At 42.6% G+C, this 18,298-nt stretch overlaps 1 long non-coding RNA gene across 1 annotated transcript; it reads left to right on the top strand.

The window, feature by feature from the left end:
- The first annotated feature begins 15,369 nt into the window (after nucleotides 1-15,369).
- On the top strand, nucleotides 15,370-16,021 carry LOC123410947. The gene is made up of 3 exons (XR_006613134.1): nucleotides 15,370-15,470; nucleotides 15,598-15,708; nucleotides 15,932-16,021. It is a non-coding gene; the product is annotated as an uncharacterized LOC123410947 (long non-coding RNA).
- The last annotated feature ends 2,277 nt before the right edge of the window (nucleotides 16,022-18,298 follow it).

Consider the following 18,298-nt stretch of genomic DNA (forward strand, 5'->3'; position numbering starts at 1 on the left):
CTGAGGAATTTGTATAGCAATCTGTGTAAAAAATTCAGCTTAAAGAGACGTTCGAGTAAAATAAGATAAATTCCACACTAGACGTCAAAGTTTCTGTTTTTGCACCGTATCAATTCTACTTATCATGCAAATCATCCCAAAGGCTTTACTTGGCACAAACACTAACTAAAACATAAAAACACAATCATTACACAGGCAATAATCATGTTATCAGACACTAAAATAAATAAATGATAACTATTGGGTTGTCTCCCAAGAAGAATAAATGATAACTATTGGGTTGTCTCCCAAGAAGCTCTTTCTTTCTAGCCATTAAGATAGGCTTGAAATTTCAATGATGCTCACATAAAAGACAACAATTGAATCACAAATACAGCAGCATAAAATATGTGGCAAGAACATTTAAGTCTAATGTACTTCCTATGCATAGGCAATTTATAAGCAAACAATTTGTCAAGACAAGAAGTGTCTAGCATAAGCAAGTAGGAAGAATGAAGCATTAACAATTTGAATATCAAGAGAGGTAAGGGTGTAACATGAAATTTTTTTAACCATATTTGCCTCTCTCAAAATGATTACATGTAGGATCATATTCAAATTCAATAATATAGCAATCATGCTTTTCAATCAAAGAACTATCATGAATCACTTTGTATTTTTCACAATTTTTAGATTCATGATTTTTAAGCAAGACCTCATAAAGATAATCTAGTGAACTCTCACTAGTAATTGTTTAAACATAAATGGTTCTTTTGAAAATATAAACTAGTGGATGGGAATCCATTTATCTTTATTTTTGCATTTCACTTTCTGTTTTGGTGTGACAAAAATAAAGATAACATAGCTAGACAAGTAAACTAGAGAGCAAAGATGCAAACTAGTGACAAGCTAAGCATGCAAAGATAATTGTTTTTGTATTTTATTTTTTTATGAGACAAACTAAATATACAAGCAAATAAAAAGAAGAACCAATGAATGAAAGTTTTTGTGGAGTTACTTGTTAAAAAGCTTGGGTTAATAGTGTAGAACTTACCCTTGCACGCGAACCATCGGCGGGAGAGCAGAGATGGCTGAGTCGCCAGATGTAGGAGGAGAAGTCTGGCACGACAAAGACTAGAAAGTCACAAAAATGGCAGGTTATATTTCACACGCCAAAAGATATAACAAGACAAAGGCGTACCTCACTGGTTCGTTTCCGACCGGTCGTCTTCTCGGGCAGTCCAGTGACCAATTCACCAGAGCGACTGCGGGTCTTGCGAGAGGGGGTGAATCTTGCTTTCTTCAAAAGGAAATCAGGGTCCATATAAGCATGAGGATGAGATATGGGCACTTTTTTGCAGATCCGCCTGGCTGGTCTAGGGGAAGAAGAAGGTGAGTCGGAACAAATGGAAATTACCTCGACTGCATCATTCTTGCTCTCATCGTCATCACCCTACATGAAAAGATATATGGTATAAACTTAAGTCAGAACATATAGAGAAGGGACAAGGAAAAAGCCTTACCTCAGAATTTGCCTCGTCTGCATGAGAGTCACCAACAAAAGATGAATCTTTGATGGCGGTTTTCTTCCTACTCACCGTCTTCTTCTTCTTGGTTGGCACCTTGGTGGACTTTGGGGGGCGGCTTTGGGACCCCTCCACCAAAACACATAGGTTTTCTGACAAACAGAGACAGGTCTTTAACCATGAAAGTTGCTAAGTATAAACGAGACAAGTGGCGGCTTAGATTCTTACTCGAGGCACCGGGTTGGCACGGCAGAAGCCTTTAAGACCGATCTTGGCACATTCTTCCAGAGACTCGCCGGTTAATCTCTTGATGACTCCGATGATTTCGCTCTCTGAAAGTTGGCGGGGACTGGCGCGCTGTGGATGCTCTAAAGTGCCATCATAATCATACATCAACCCGTCGCGGCGGCTCAAGGGAAGGATATTCCACTCTATCAAGCAGCGGAACAGGTCGATCCCGATGAGCCCATTGTTGTACAGGAATTTCAGATCTGAAAAGAGCGGGATGAACTCCGACTCTTCTTATTCAGTAAGCTTGTGAGGAAATTTTAAATCCATAGGCAATCGGTCTGCTCTGAAACCCGGAAGAGGGTTCTCGCCTGGTGGAGCGGTGTTCTGGTAGTAGAACCATGACTCGGCCCATCCTTTGGGGTGGCTGGGCAAAAGAACTGCTGGGAATCCACGCTCGCGGAGTCTCTGAATTTTGACTCCTCCAAGCTCATGGTTGGGACCATTGGAGAATTCGGTATGGCGGTTTAAGTGGAAGAAGTTCCAGAACAACGGGATCGAGGGTTCTTTCTGTAAGTACACTTCACAGAAGACCTGGAACTGGCATAGATTGGTGATGGAATTGGGTCCTAGATCTTGAGGATGAAGGTTGAGGAAGTGCAACACGTCTCAGAAAAACTTTGATCCAAGCGGCTTGAATCCACGTTTGAGGTAGTCGGTGAAGATCACCACTTCTCCTAGAGCAGGGTTGGGAATCAACTCGCCAGGGGCGGTTCTCCAACCAATAGTCTCCTTACTATCAAGGAGACCCGCCTCGACGTATTTCTCAAGTGTGGCATTGTCGACTTTGGTTGGCAACCAATCACACTTCGTGATGGTCATGACTACAAAAAAAACGGAGTGCGAGGCGACTCAGCAAAAAATTAGAAAATATCCTAACCTGCTGGTACGGGTCTATGGTGTTCACAAAAGGGTTTGATAACTCGCCCAACAGTTAACGCGCATCGTAGCCCGTCATCTGGGCGATCTACGAGTATACCCTTAGAGGTTTGTTCTAACTCGCCCTCAAGACTAAGAGAAAGGGTGTCCTGACTACAGTAATTAAACTGAATCGCCATGAAGGCTGAAGTTAAAAGGCGACTCTCGGAAACGTTCTTGTCCTTAGAGATATTCTCAATGGGTGAAAACATGTTTCTATGGACAGGCGGTAAGCTATGGATCTATATATGGGCAGGTGAATATAAGAACATATCGTCCAAGGTAATGGCGATGAACTGCGCGTATAGTACAACTACAGAGCTGGTCAACAGAACATGGGTTTGAACTAGCGGGAGACCGAGATTAAAATGGCTGATGCCTATCGCAATCTGAAACTAATCGAGGAGTTCATCCTGCTATGGAGCTGGCTGGCAAGAGAGCTACGGCCATGGAGTTCTTGGTCTACACCTAAGAAGGGGAAGGAGTGTACCTGACAAATAGGGGATCACCGCCGGGAACGGAGGTTTGGGGCTTCATGTTCCTTGCCGCCTGGAGAGCCGCAGTCCATGGATAAAGACTCCGGAAGCGGAGGATGACGCCGGGTGTGGAGCTGAGGACGACGCCGGGACGTTGGAGCTCGAAGACGGTGCCGGGAGGCCGGTGCGTGGAGACGAAGACGAAGACGAAGACGAAGGTGGAATGGGGGTAGGTGACGAGGTTTCTCTCCCCCCCCCCATTTCTCTCTCTATTTAAGGAGCAGGAACGGGAAACGAGGCTGTCAATGCGGGAATCGAGACGACAAGTCAGTAAACGCAATGATGGCGCCTAGATTTTCGGGATAAACAATTATGGGCGAAAGATTCGCAGACAGTTACAGTGTTTGGGCACTGGAACTGAGGAGACGAGGCGACACCCTTTAATGTTGTATGGTGACTCAGGTTAGAGCGCCACGAATGGTGGCTCAGCGTTCGCCGAAGGCTGGAGATAACGAGAGTCGCCCCAAGATTGAAGGGGGTTTATTGACACGAATGAATTCATGACAATCTGGGGCCTAATGTTGGGGATGTTACCTGTGGGTAACCCACCCTTGATGGGCCCGGTCAGCAGAGGGGCGACTCACCCTTGGCCATGTGTCCAGTGGCCCAGGAGTTGTGGGGCGGTTCAAGAAGACCGTGCGGATGATGGAACGTCAAGGAAGCTCCTCGTCGTGGGGAGCATGGCGACTTAGAGATAAGGGAAACTACCAAGTGTAGGATAGCAGGACTTTGTAAACCCTAGGGCCTCGACCTGTATATAAAGGCGAGTCCCAGGGAAAGGTCAGGCGAGTTAGAGAGAATCGAGAGCTAGGTCAGGCGAGTTACACCCTCCTTGTAATCGGAACCACCATTAATCTACACAAAGCAGGACGTAGGCTTTTACCTCCTCACGAGGGGCTGAACCTGGGTAAATTTGAGTCTCGCTTTCGCTCACCCCCTTTGAGTCGCCACCAAGGTGCGATGGCTCTATCATCAAGTCCTTTCACGAGGACATCTGCCGTGACAAAACCATGACAGTAAGGAAACATTTATATAGTATGCTGAAATTTATTGTCACTTGTCACTATAGAAACTAATCCTTTGAGGAGCTTGTTTGGGGTATCTTCACCTCGAACGGAAGCACAAGGAGTTGCTCCTCAACCTGCTGCACCTACTGAAAATATTTGTTATGAAATTCCTTCAGGTATGCTAGAGAAACTGTTGGCTAATCCTTTTACAGGAGATGGAACATCACATCCCGACTTGCATCTAATCTATGTAGATGAAGTTTGTTGTTTATTTAAGCTTGCAGGTTTGCCTGAGGATGAGGTCAAGAAGAAATTCTTTCCCTTATCTTTGAGGGATAAAGCATTGACATGGTATAGGCTATGTGATGATACTGGATCATGGAACTACAACCGATTGAAATTGGAATTTCATCAAAAGTTTTAATCTATGCAGTTGGTACATCATGATCGGAATTATATCTATAAATTTTGGCCTCGTGATAGAGAAAGTATTTCTCAAGCTTGGGGGAGGCTTAAATCAATGTTATATTCATGCCCCAACCATGAGCTCTCGAGAGAAATTATCATTCAGGACTTTTATGCTCGGCTTTCTCATGATAATCGCACCATGCTTGACACTTCTTGTACCGATTCTTTTATGAAGAGAGATATTGACTTCAAATGGAATTTATTGGAAAGAATTAAATGCAACTCTGAAGATTGGGAGTTTGATGAAGGTAAGGAGTCAGGTATGAATCTCAAGTTTGATTGCGTTAAGTCCTTTGTTGAAACAAATACTTTTTGTGATTTTAGCGCTAAATATGGACTTGACTCTGAGATAGTAGCTTCATTGTGTGAATCTTTTGCTGCTCATATTAATCTCCCCAAAGAGAAGTGGTTTAAATATCATCCTCCCTTAGAAGTCAATGTAGCTAAACCCAACCCAATTGAAGAGAAAGTCATTGCTTATAATGGTCCTATTGTTCCTAGTGCTTACATTGAGAAACCACCTTTCCCTGTTAGGATAAAGCATCATTCTAAAGCTTCAACTGTGATACGTAGGGGCTACATTAGAACACTTACACCCCCTGAGCAAATTAGAGTTGAACCCAACATTGCTATTATCAAAGATCTCCTGTCCGACAATGTTGATGGCCATGATATTCACTTCTGTGAAGATGCTGCTAGAATTGCTAAACCTCATGCTAGAGACAAACATAGGCATGTTGTTGGCACGCCTGTTTTTTCTGTTAAAATAGGAGATCAATGTGACGTGGGTGCTAGTGTTAGTGCAATACCTCAATCTTTATATGATGAAATTAAAGACGAGATTGCACCTGTCGAGATGGAACCTATTGATGTCACTATTCAGCTTGCCAATAGAGATACTATCTGCCCTTTGGGAATTGTTAGGGATGTTGAAGTTTTGTGTGGTAAAACTAAGTATCCTGCTGATTTTCTCGTTCTTGCTACCACACAAGATAGCTTTTGTCCCATCATATTTGGCAGACCTTTCCTCAATACTGTCAATGCTCACATTGACTGTGAGAAGCAAATTGTCATTGTTGCTTTGAAGGTGTGTCACATGAGTTCAATTTATCTAAGTTTGGTAGACAACCTCATGAAAAAGGATTGTCTAGTAAGGATGAAATCATTGCCCTAGCTTCTATTGTTGTGCCTCCTACTGATCCTTTAGAGAAATACTTGCTTGAGCATGAAAATGATATTCATATGGATGAAAGAAATGAGATAGATATATTTATCTTTGTACAACATCCTATACTTAAGAATAATTTCCCTGTTGAACTGCTTGGAGATCCACCCCCACCAAAGGGTGATCCTGTGTTCGAGCTTAAACAGTTACCTGATACTCTTAAGTATGCTTATCTTGATGAAAAAGAGATATATCCTGTTATTATTAGTGCTAACCTTTTAGAGCATGAAGAAAAGAAATTATTGAAAACTCTAAGGAAGCACTGTGCTGCTATTGGATATACTCTTGACGATCTTAAGGGCATTAGACCCACTCTATGCCAGCACAAAATTAAAACTGACCCTGATTCCAAACCAGTTGCCGATCATCAACAGAGATTAAATCCTAAGATGAAATAGGTAGTAAGAAAAGAAATACTAAAGCTCCTGGAAGCAGTTGTTATCTATCCTGTTGCTCATAGTGATTGGGTGAGTCCGGTGCATTGCGTCCCTAAGAAGGGAGGTATTACCGTTGTCCCTAATGATAAAGATGAATTGATCCCACAGAGGATTATTGCTGGCTATAGGATGGTGATTGATTTTAGGAAATTGAATAATGCCACTAGGAAATATCATTATCCTTTGCCTTTTATCGACCAAATGGTAGAAAGATTGTCTAAACACACACACTTATGCTTTCTAGATGGTTATTCTGGTTTCTCCCAAATACAAGTTGCACAATCTGATCAGGAGAAAAACCACTTTTACCTTCCCTTTCGGTACCTTTGCTTACAGACGTATGCCTTTTGGCTTATGCAATGCACCTGTTACCTTTCAAAGATGTATGATGGCTATATTCTCTGACTTTTGTGAAAAGATTGTTGAGGTTTTCATGGATGACTTCTCCGTTTACGGGTCTTCTTTTGATGATTGTCTCAGCAACCTTGATCGAGTTTTGCAGAGATGTAAAGATACCAACCTTGTCCTCAATGGGAGAAGTGCCACTTTATGATTAATGAAGGCATCGTCTTAGGACATAAAATTTCTGAAAGTGATATTGTAGTCGATAAGGCTAAAGTTGATGCGATCGAGAAAATGCCATGCCCCACACATATCGAAGGTATAAGAAGTTTCCTTGGTCATGTTGGTTTCTATAGAAGGTTCATTAAAGACTTCTCTAAGATTTCTAGGCCTCTTACCAATCTCTTGCAAAAGGATATTCCTTTTGTTTTTCACGATGATTGTGAGGAAGCCTTCGAAATACTTAAGAAGGCCTTGATAACTGCACCTATTGTTCAACCACCTGATTGGAACTTACCTTTTGAAATTATGTGTGATGCTAGTGATTATGTTGTTGGTGTTGTTCTAGGACAAAGAGTTGATAAGAAGTTGAATGTTATTCATTATGCTAGTAAAACTCTAGACAGTGCCCAAAGGAACTATGTTACTACTGAAAAGGAATTTTTAGCAGTCGTGTTTGCATGTGAAAAGTTTAGATCTTACATAGTTGATTCCAAAGTCACTATTCACACTGATCATGCTGCTATTAAGTATCTCATGGAAAATAAAAATGCTAAACCTAGACTTATCAGATGGGTTCTCTTGCTACAAGAATTTGATTTGCATGTTGTTGATAGGAAGGGTGCTGAGAACCCCGTAGCAGATAACTTGTCTTGGTTGGAGAATGTTCTTGATGACCCACAACCTATTGATGACAGCTTTCCTGGTGAGCAACTGAATGTCATCAATGCTTCACGTAGTACACCGCAGTACGCTGATTATGTAAATTATGTCATTGCCAAATATATACCACCTGGTTTCACATACCAGCTAAAAGAAATTCTTCTTTGATTAGAGAAATTACTTTTGGGATGATCCTCACCTTTATAAAGAAGGAGCAGATGGTGTTATTAGACGTTTTGTACGGCTACATCGATAGAAACCTTCTATCGTTTTGTGTTGGTTTTTCCCTTGAAGAGGAAAGGGTGATGCAGCACAGGAGCAGTAAGTATTTCCCTCAGTTTGAGAACCAAGGTATCAATCCAGTAGGAGAATCTCGTCAAGTCTAGAGTACCTGCACAAACACAAACAGCTTGCACCCAACGCTATAAAGGGGTTGTTAATCCCTTGAAGATTGATTGCAAAGTGAGATCTGAAGGCGGAAAGTGCAAGGAAGTAAAAGAGTAAGGCTGAAAATATGGTGTGAAGTAGACCCGGGGGCCATAGTGTTCACTAGAGGCTTCTCTGAAAATAGCAAATATTACGGTGGGTGAACGAATTACTGTCGAGCAATTGATAGAACCGCGCAAAGTCATGACGATATCTAAAGCAAAGATCATACATATAGGCATCACGTTCGAGACAAGTAGACCGATACTTTCTGCATCTACTACTATTACTCCACACATCGACCGCTATCCAGCATGCATCTAGTGTATTGAATTCATGACGAACAGAGTAATGCCTTAAGCAAGATGACATGATGTAGCGGGATAATCTCAAACCAATGATGAAAACCCCACCTTTTTACCCTTGATGGCAACAACACGATGCGTGCCTCGCTACCCCTTCTGTCACTGGGTGAGGTCACCGCACGGTATGAACCCAAAACCAAGCACTTCTCCCATTGCAAGAATCATAGATCAAATTGGCCAAACAAAACCCACAACTCGAAGAGAATTACAAGGATATGAAATCATGCATAAAAGAGATCAGAAGAAACTCAAATAAGATTCATAGATAATCTGATCATAAATCCACAATTCATCGGATCTCGACAAACACACCGCAAAAGAAGATTACATAGGATAGATCTCCATGAAGATCATGGAGAACTTTGTATTGAAGATCCAAGAGAGAGAGAGAAGAAGCCATCTAGCTACTAGCTATGGACCCTTAGGTCTATGGTGAACTACTCATGCATCATCGGAGAGGTCATGGTGTTGATGAAGAAGCCCTCTGTATCCGAATCCCCCCTCCGACATGGCACCAGAACGTGCCCGAGATGGGATCTTGTGGAGACAGAAGCTTGCGGCGGCGGAAAAGTACTTTCAATGATCTCCTGATTTTTTCTGGAATTTTTGGGAATATATAGGTGAAAGACCTAGGGCAGAGGTGGTCCAGGGAGCCCACAAGCCTGGGAGGCGCGGGCCCCCCTGGCCGCGGCTAGGGGGCTTGTGGGGTCCCAGGTGGCCCCCTGCCTTGGTTCTCAAGTTCCTCGATCTTCTTCTATTTCGGAAAAAATCTTTTTGGAAGTTTCGTTCCGTTTGGACTCCGTTTAAAATCATCCTCTGAAAAGGGTCAAAAACACGGAAAAAACAGGAATTGGCACTTGGCACTGAGTTAATAAGTTAGTCCCAAAAAAGATATAGAAGGAATACAAAACATCCAAAGTTTGACAAGATAATAGCATGAAACCATCAAAAATTATTGATACGTTGGAGACGTATCATGTACCTTAGCATGAACAGGGACAAATCCTACAGAAGTGTCACTCGGAGGCTTACGGAGGACACCATGCGGGAGATAGAACTACAAACAAGGTATTGAAATCAGGTTTCTATTGGCCTACTCTCTTCAAGGATGCCCGTAAGTTTGTCTTGTCTTGTGATGAATGTCAAAGAATTAGTAATATCAGTAAACGTCAGGAAATGCCTATGAATTATTCGATTGTCATTGAACCATTTGATGTTTGGGGTTTTGATTATATGGGAACTTTTCCAAAGTCCAACGGGTATACTCATGTCCTAGTTGTTGTTTATTACGTTACTAAGTGGGTAGAAGCTATCCCAACTAGTAGTGTTGATCACAACACCTCTATTAGAATGCTTAAAGAAGTAATTTTCCCTAGGTTTGGAGTCCCTAGATATTTGATGACTGATGGTGGTTCACATTTCATTCATGGTGCTTTCCGTAAAACGCTTGCAAAGTATGATGTCAACCATAGAGTTGCATCTCCCTATCATCCTCAGTCCAGTGGTCAAGTAGAGCTAAGTAATAGAGAGATTAAACTAATTCTACAAAAGACTGTCAATAGGTCTAGAAAGAATTGGTCTAAGAAGCTTGATGATGCACTGTGGGCTTATAGAACTGCTTATAAGAATCCCATGGGCATGTCTCCGTACAAAATGGTTTATGGTAAAGCATGTCATTTGCCTCTTGAGCTAGAGCATAAGGCTTATTGGGCAATCAAAGAGCTCAACTTTGATTTCAAACTTGCTCGTGAGAAGAGGTTATTTTATATTAGCTCACTTGATGAATGGAGAACTCGGACATATGAAAATGCCAAGTTTTTTAAAGAAAAAGTTAAGAGGTGGCATGATAAAAGGATACAAAAACGTGAGTTCAATGTAGGTGATTATGTCTTGCTATACAATTCTCGTTTAAGATTTTTTGCGGGAAAGCTTCTCTCTAAATGGGAAGGTCCTTACATTGTTGAGAAAGTATATCGTTCCGGTGCCATCAAGATCAACAACACAGAATGTAATTTTCCGAGAGTGGTAAATGGGCAAAGAATCAAGCATTATATCTAAGGTACTCCCATAAATGTTGAAAGCAATGTTATTAATACCATAACTCCGGAGGAGTACATAAGGGATATTTATCAGCCTGTTTCAGACTCCGAAAACAAAGAGATATGTGATTCAGTAAGTAAACCGACTCCAAAACTTTTCCAGTAGGATTTTTTTCTCCGTTTTGTAATTTTTAGAAAAATAGAAAAATTTAAAGTAGTCCAGAAAGCGCACGAGGAGGCGACAAGACTGCCAGGCGCGACCTATCCCCTTGGCCGTGCCTGGGGGCTTGTGACCACCTCGTGTGCCTCCCGGACTCTGTTTTCTTGCGGAGTACTCCCTCTGGTTGGGAAAAATTCATTGTATATTCTTCCGAAAGGTCTGACCCTTGTATCACACAAATATTCTCTGTTTTCGTTTCGAGCCTGTTTCTGCCGCAGATTTAGGGCAAGGATGTCTTCTCAAGATTCAGAGGGGGAGAGCTATGTGGCAGATTACCTTGCTAACCCCAAGATCTATGGGGACTTGGATCATTATGGTTGGACCACTTATGAGGAAGAATATTATGATCCTAAGGGGAACGAAGGAACAAGTTCCGATGAAGAGGAAGCTCCTCTACCTCAATCTGGAAACACACATGTGGAGTTCAAGAAGTCGACACTACTAGGAAAAGGGCTATAGATGATATAGACACTAATGATGCTCCAGACAAGTAGTGTGCCACTACTATATAGCAGTGGCGCACCATGTGTAGGTGTGCCATTAGTGTGATGGACACTAATGGCGCACCACACACTCGGTGCGCCACTACTATATTTTTTTTGCAAAACTACTAATGGAGCACCACCAGCTGGTGCGCCATTAGTAACTAGGGTTACTAATGACGCATTTGTAGGTGGTGTGCCACTACTATAATTTTTTTTTGCAAAACTACTAATGGCGCACCACTAGCTGGTGCGCCATTAGTAACCAGGGTTACTAATGGCGCATTTGTAGGTGGTGCGCCACTACTATAAATGTTTTTTGCAAAACTACTAATGGCGCACCACCAGCTCATGCGCCATTAGTAACCAGGGTTACTAATGACGCACCTCTCTAGGCTGCGCAATCAAACACAATCCTCCCTCGGGAGAAACACCTCCTTCCGGTCAAAGCTTCCCTCCGCCCTCCACAACCTCGATCGTCTCCTCCACTGCTGTTGCGCCGCCACTCCTCTGCTCTCCTAATCTGACGCCTACCCATCGACGACCGTTGAAAGAAGGATACCGCGCGGGGCAAAGGCGCGTGGATCAGGCAGCGTCCCCTCTCCCTCATTTTTTGCTCCATGAAGTGGCGGCTAGGGTTGCTGCTGCCATCTTGCCACCCCACCACCACAGGCAGGTGCTCCTGCCCCTGCCCCTGTCGCCTCGTCTACCTCGGCCATCGCCGGCTTTGCCGTCGAGGCCAATCAAGATGGTGGTTATTGTGGCGGCGGCGCTATCGAGCGGTCGCTCTATTGTGCAGGTACCGCACAGATCTCTACTTGTTCGACGAGGACATCAGTTACGTGTTGAGGGAGCGGGATGGCGGGATCTGCTCCGGGCAGTTCGGGACACGCTGTTGTCGCTCGTGCATCATAACAACGGACGCAACATCACGTCTGGACAGAATTGCATCGACCTGATCTTGTCGATGGCAGGTGAATTCGTTCTATTCTTTATCCTTTCCCTCTTCTTGCTACTATGATCTCATAGTGAGAGTCTATTTTTCGTAACATCGGCAAACAGTCTCAGGATTTGGCACATATGCAATCTTCAGTCTATAATCTATGATACAAAGTCGAATCAGAACATATATCAAGGGGCTAATCAGTGGTGTCAAGACAACAATTAATAAATATATCCTATTCTTAGCCCAGCTATTAAATCGACTGATGATTCCATTTCTTTCACTAATATCTGGAAGACTAATATGTGGAAGGAACCAGGTATGTGGAACTTCCAACCCAAGCTCCAATGGACTTGATTTTATTGTAAAGATTGTGTTATAAAAACACCTCTCTCTCTCTCACCATTGTTAGAGATCGTAGTTCCAATCAAATGTGAAATCTTTGTGCTGCTTTGCATAACTTTTTTTTGAAAGAAAGGGGTTGCCCCCTGCCCCATTTTATTAAAATGAAGCAGAACCATCCAGCATTGCTTTGCATAACTTGATCCTTTTAAATCTCTAGGACCCAAGTGATCTAAATTTGGGTCCATATCATTTATCGCTATGCAGATTAATTTGATGGGCTAGCTTCATATTTTGTCCTCTACTGTGACTACTCTAGTTGTGTCAACGTGGGATAGCTGGACGATGGGGCGTCATCGGAGGTGGAGGAGATGTCTTATGAGAGCAACAGCATGTACTTCTCATGCTACCGTTTGATGTATCTATATGTCTTTGTTAACAACTTTATATTCTAGGACTGAATTAATTTTGACACTAACATTTTGATGCTTCCAATCCAGAATTAACAAGATTTTCAGTTGGTTACATGTTTCTTGGTTGTTCAAGTATGCTTGGTTGTTCTTCATCGATGGTTGAGATGGACCATGCACTAGCTAGTGGCTATACCTTCTCCTATCTCTCAATGTTCTTCTTAATTTTCTTGTGCAATAAAGGCTAAATTTAGACAACAGTGATTTAGTGGTGCAGTTCATGCTTTAACATTAAAAATGGGAAGGTGAAATGATGGGTTTGCACAGTCATAGTGGTTGTTTAATTTTTCTTCTGTGCGTGGATGCCGGTGAGGCCAGCCCAGTAAAAAAGCAAAAAAAGGAAAAGTTTGGATGAATTGCATGAAACCAAACATAAAATGCCAATGATGCCTAACGGGGGCACCATTCGCATAGGAAAAATGCCCTAATTTAGTTACATCGCTACTTTGGAAAAGCAATGAGGTCAATTTCCACTCTGAAGTCTTCTCATCATGATTTCAGATTAATTACTCTCAATGGCTATTCACAATGGCCCATTCCTCACGCGTTAGAGAACAATCCAACAGTTGGAAGTGGCATTCACGTAGGAAAGCGTCAGCTTCATCGACTATAGGTAGAAGATACTTTTGGTATATATTCGTTATTCTTCTCTTATATTGGTTCTGCTTTTGAAGTTCTGTGTTTTGGATTTTGGTACAAGATCATGTGATAAAAACATGTGGCCACACCTACCAATACACCTGACCGACCACCTCTGCTCACGGATGCTACGGAACGTCTTAGTGTGGCGTCAGCGGAGGAGATGCCCATGGTCATGTGCTCAATGGCTGGAACGGAGGGGCGGAGCAGCTTCTCACATCCTCATTTGGCCTTAGTTTGGAGGTACTTGGTTGTTTTAGATACGTATGCTCCTAGCTAGCTAAACAGATATGATTCAAATTCTTTTTCCTACAATTCATTGGAAGTTAGATATGGATGTGTGGGTTCATCTTCAGATCGAATATTCATTAATGTATGTTTGATTTTAGTTTTTCGGAGAATTTAATTTGCTTACAAACTATTTAATTATGCATGTGATCTGCTCGGCCTCATGCTCCTTTGCCTTGCTTTCGACGACTGATTCCTCTCGTGAGTTCTTGGTCTCCCTTTCCTTTTTTATTCCCCTACCCACCCTTCGAGCTATGGTTATTGCGTGTTGGTCATCATAGCTTGCTAAATAGCACTGTTAGTTCATTCCTTGTATGGCAATTTGATGAGATTAGATGTTAGGCATGCACTGTCTTTTTATGTGTGTAGGAGATGTATTTCAATTGGCATGTGTATGTTGTGTATTTGCATGATTGCATGTCAACTACGAAACTATCTTTGTAAAACCTTAATTGATGGCTCAAGTAGATAAAGAGGCTTCCTTATCTCTATTGTAATGTCATGATAGTGTCACGTTAACCCACTTTTACTTCTATTCTGTGTGAAGTCTTTTTGTTTTATAATCTGATGAGACCGTACTATCTAATTAGCTGCTAGAAGTATTTCTATTTGATTTTGTATGACATGTATTTCAATAAGATCCGAGCATCAGAAAAAATTGGTGCTTTGCATAGGGTAAACTATTGCTTTCTGGTAACTTTATATTTCTTATTGTCTTTAGTTTGTGTCGATTTGGGTGCCACGGGTACGTCCTACCTGGCACCGCCGAGCTTCCGCTCAGGCGGCGCGCCACGGGCGCGCCTCAACTACTAGTCCAATACAATAAGCTACGCGTGAAGGACGAATGCTCGCGATGTCCACGTCGGATTAGCTACGAGACAACAAGGTTTGCTTCCTCAAGAAGAAAGAGAGAAAGAGATTGGCCAGCGGCCCATCCCCCAGTCCCCCATCCCCCGATTCCTCTCCATCTCCCTTTCCATCGTCTGTCGCCGCTGCCACCACCGACGCCCTCCCCATAGTCACCGACGCCCAGGTGTGATGCTGCTCTTCCAGACGGCCCTGGGGGAGGGGGACACTTGATTTCTTCACCAGATCTGGATCCCAGGGATGACGTCGGTGAGTAACCCACCAGTTCATCAATCCTTCTTCCCCTACACTTCTCATCTGTCTTCACGTCCATCTAGCGGACTAGTGGATGACCGGGTGGGTAGTCGCGGCGGTGTTCTCACCTCGCGCACTTCTCCCCCGCAGCTTCTTTTTTCACCCTGTAGTAAGCTTGTTCGATCGATTGATTTGTGGTCATGATTGATTTGGTGCCAAGGTGCGGCGCGAGCTACGAGATCGAGGTGGTGTCGGGCAAGTTCGAGGGGAAGCGGCTGCTGGAGCGCCACCGGATGGTCAACACCGCGCTGGCGCCACTCATGGCCGAGATCCACGCCGTCTCCATCAAGGCGCTCACCCCCGCGCAGGCCCAGGCCCAGCCCCAGCCGTCGCCGCCCGCCGTCACTACCGACAAGGCCTGACTCGCTGGTCCCCGCCTCAGCAGCTCCTCGTCATGGCCATCTCCGGTGACATGGCCGGTGGGTAGACCCCCATCTTCCGCCGTTGCTATTCTCTCTGCCTCGACCCCTCATGCCACCGTAATCAGGTGGGATTTTCTTCCCGCTTAGCTGTCATAATATCCATTTTTGAATTTTTGATATAAATTGTGATGACGTAAAAGCATTGTGGATCTGCTGCTTGTTCTGACTATTGATTTCATAATCCAAATTCAGGAAGATTTTGATGAATTTAGTGATGTCGAGGATCTCTATAGCACATTGCCTATGGAGAAGGTTGAAGCACTCGAAGACATGGTTTCACTTGCTCCTTCCAGTCTTATCAAGGTGGGCTGTGAGCTGTTAATGCTTTGTCTTACTTTGGTTATTGTGATTTTGCTAATAGAAACAACTGGCAAACTTCCTTATGTTTTTTCTCCACAAATACTGCTTGTCTACTATGCTCGTGGTGATCATTTCTCTACCATGTTTTTATGTTGTGCAGCTCTGCATCTTTTAGTTACATGGGTAATTATATATTTTTCAACATTACTTCTTGTTTGGTTGGCAGGGTGTTGCTGCTGTTCCCACTACTGCAGTTTTGAGTACGAAGAGTCCGACAACAACTTCACCTACTCAGGTACATGCTATTCATTCCTAGTTATTTATTGAATATCTGTTAGTTTGTGATACACGGAGACATAGTATTAGTATATCATATACTCATAACACAATGGTTTGTTATGTGCCCAGTGTCAGCTTAGTTGGCATCATGGCTGCTGCTTTCATGTCAACCTTTACATGCTACTCCCTCTGTCCCATAATATAAGAGTGTTTTTAGCACTAGTGTAGTGTCAAGAATGTGCTTATATTATGGGACAGAGGGAGTAGTATTGATTTATGTGGTTATCTTCTTACAAGTTAATCCTTGAATATGAATACACGTGATTGTTGCTATTTGGGAATTTAATAAAAACACATGCTAACAAGATTGAGGAATTGGTTATTTCTAATGTACAATCCTGATTACTAATTGTCGATATGTTGATTTACCGACTCTATCTCTCTTTGCTTCAAGCTGCTGTATCAACAATCTCACAAGGTACATCACAAGATCAAGCAGAGGAAACAACTTCAATAGAAAGCAATCCTGAACCGGTGCCAAATATTACTTACTAATGCCCGCAAAGTATCGTTGTGTATTATATTTTCTATGGAGCTATGTATGTATGGATGCTATGGAACTATATGTATATATGGATGCTACGGAATTTTTGATGTATGGATGCTATGGAATTTTGATATATGGATCATGAAATTTGTTATGCAACTTTGCATATATGTTATGTGTTGTGGATCAGTAAAACTATTGGGCACATATTATGTATTATATATTTGATATATATGTTATGTGATGTTGAATTTGTGGCTTTGAAACAAAACATATATATGCCAGAATACCAAATACTAATGGAGCACCATGGGCTATACTAATGGCGCACTGCCTGGTGCGCCATTAGTATATATGCCCTGGGAGGCATACTAATGGAGCACCTTGGGCTATACTAATGGCGCACTGCCTAGTGTGCCATTAGGTGCACCATTAGTATACCAAATACTAATGGCGCACCTGTGGTGCGCCATTGGTAAAAAATTCTAATGGCGTGATGCTAGTGGCGCACCTGTAGTGCGCCATTAGTAGCCAAAACAGGTGCGCCACTAGCAGGCCTTTTCCTAGTAGTGCGAGCCTCCCTAACTCAAGGAAGAAGCCTAAGATTTTGTTTACCCCTTCTCGTCTTTTGCAGGAGAGTAAGCAAGAATTGTGCCAAGGGTGTTGAGGCTTGAAGAGGAAATTAACAATCTAAAGGAGCAGAACTTTGTTCTCAAGAGGAAATTAAACAAGTTCAAGAACTCTGCAACAACTCCACCATCATCACCTTCAAAGGAAGACAACTAAGCACCGGTATGGGCAATCCCCTTGGCTTGTGCCAAGCTTGGGGGATTTGCCCCGGTATCGTATCACCATAACATCTTTTGCCTTTACCTTTTCTTAGTTCGATCCTTTTTGGTTTTATCTTTCTCTACTAGAATAAAGTTCTTAGTGTTCTAGGCTTGAGTTTTGCTTTGTGTCACCCCCAATGTATTCGAGCTCGTGAGTCATATAATAAAGAGTGTTTTAGTTAAGGACCTTGCTTCATGCCATGGTCTAAAGAAAAGAATGATAAAAGAACAAAAGCATGAAACATCATGTAATGATCTTATGGGAAGTGATGGCTTCACATATAAAAAGAATGTTGATTGAAACTTGTTGTGGGTGGACAAACGTAGACCTTGGTCTTGGTTGCAATTAATAGGAAGTAATAAAGAAGGATAGGTTCACATATAAATATATCATCTTGGGCACCATCTATGATTGTGAACACTCACTAAACTATTACATGCTTAGAAGTAGATGTTCGACGAGGAAGACAACATAATGAATTATGTTTGCTTGGTTCTGGACAATGTTCTATGACTAGAGATCCCTTAGCATGTGACGCTTGCTTCCACCTCATATCAGCCAAAACTTCCGCACTAAGTAGAGATACTACTTGTGCATCCATAAACCTTCAACCCAGTTTTGCCATGAGAGTCCACCATACCTACCTATGGATTGAAGAAGATCCTTCAAGTAAGTTTTCATCGGTGCAAGCAATAAAAATTGCTCCCTAAATATGTATGATCTATTAGTGTGTGGAAAATAAGCTTTGTACGAACATGTGATGAGGAATACATAAAAGCGACGGACTGCATAATAAAGTTCTTTATCACAGGAGGCAATACAAAGTGACGTTCCTTCACACTAAGAGGTCATACATCCAAACTTCAAAAGCGCATGACAACCTCTGCTTCCCTCTGCGAAGGGCCTATCTTGTACCTTTACTTTTTATCCTTAGAA

This window comes from Hordeum vulgare, chromosome 7H, assembly GCF_904849725.1.
Source record: "Hordeum vulgare subsp. vulgare chromosome 7H, MorexV3_pseudomolecules_assembly, whole genome shotgun sequence".
NCBI lineage: Eukaryota > Viridiplantae > Streptophyta > Magnoliopsida > Poales > Poaceae > Hordeum > Hordeum vulgare.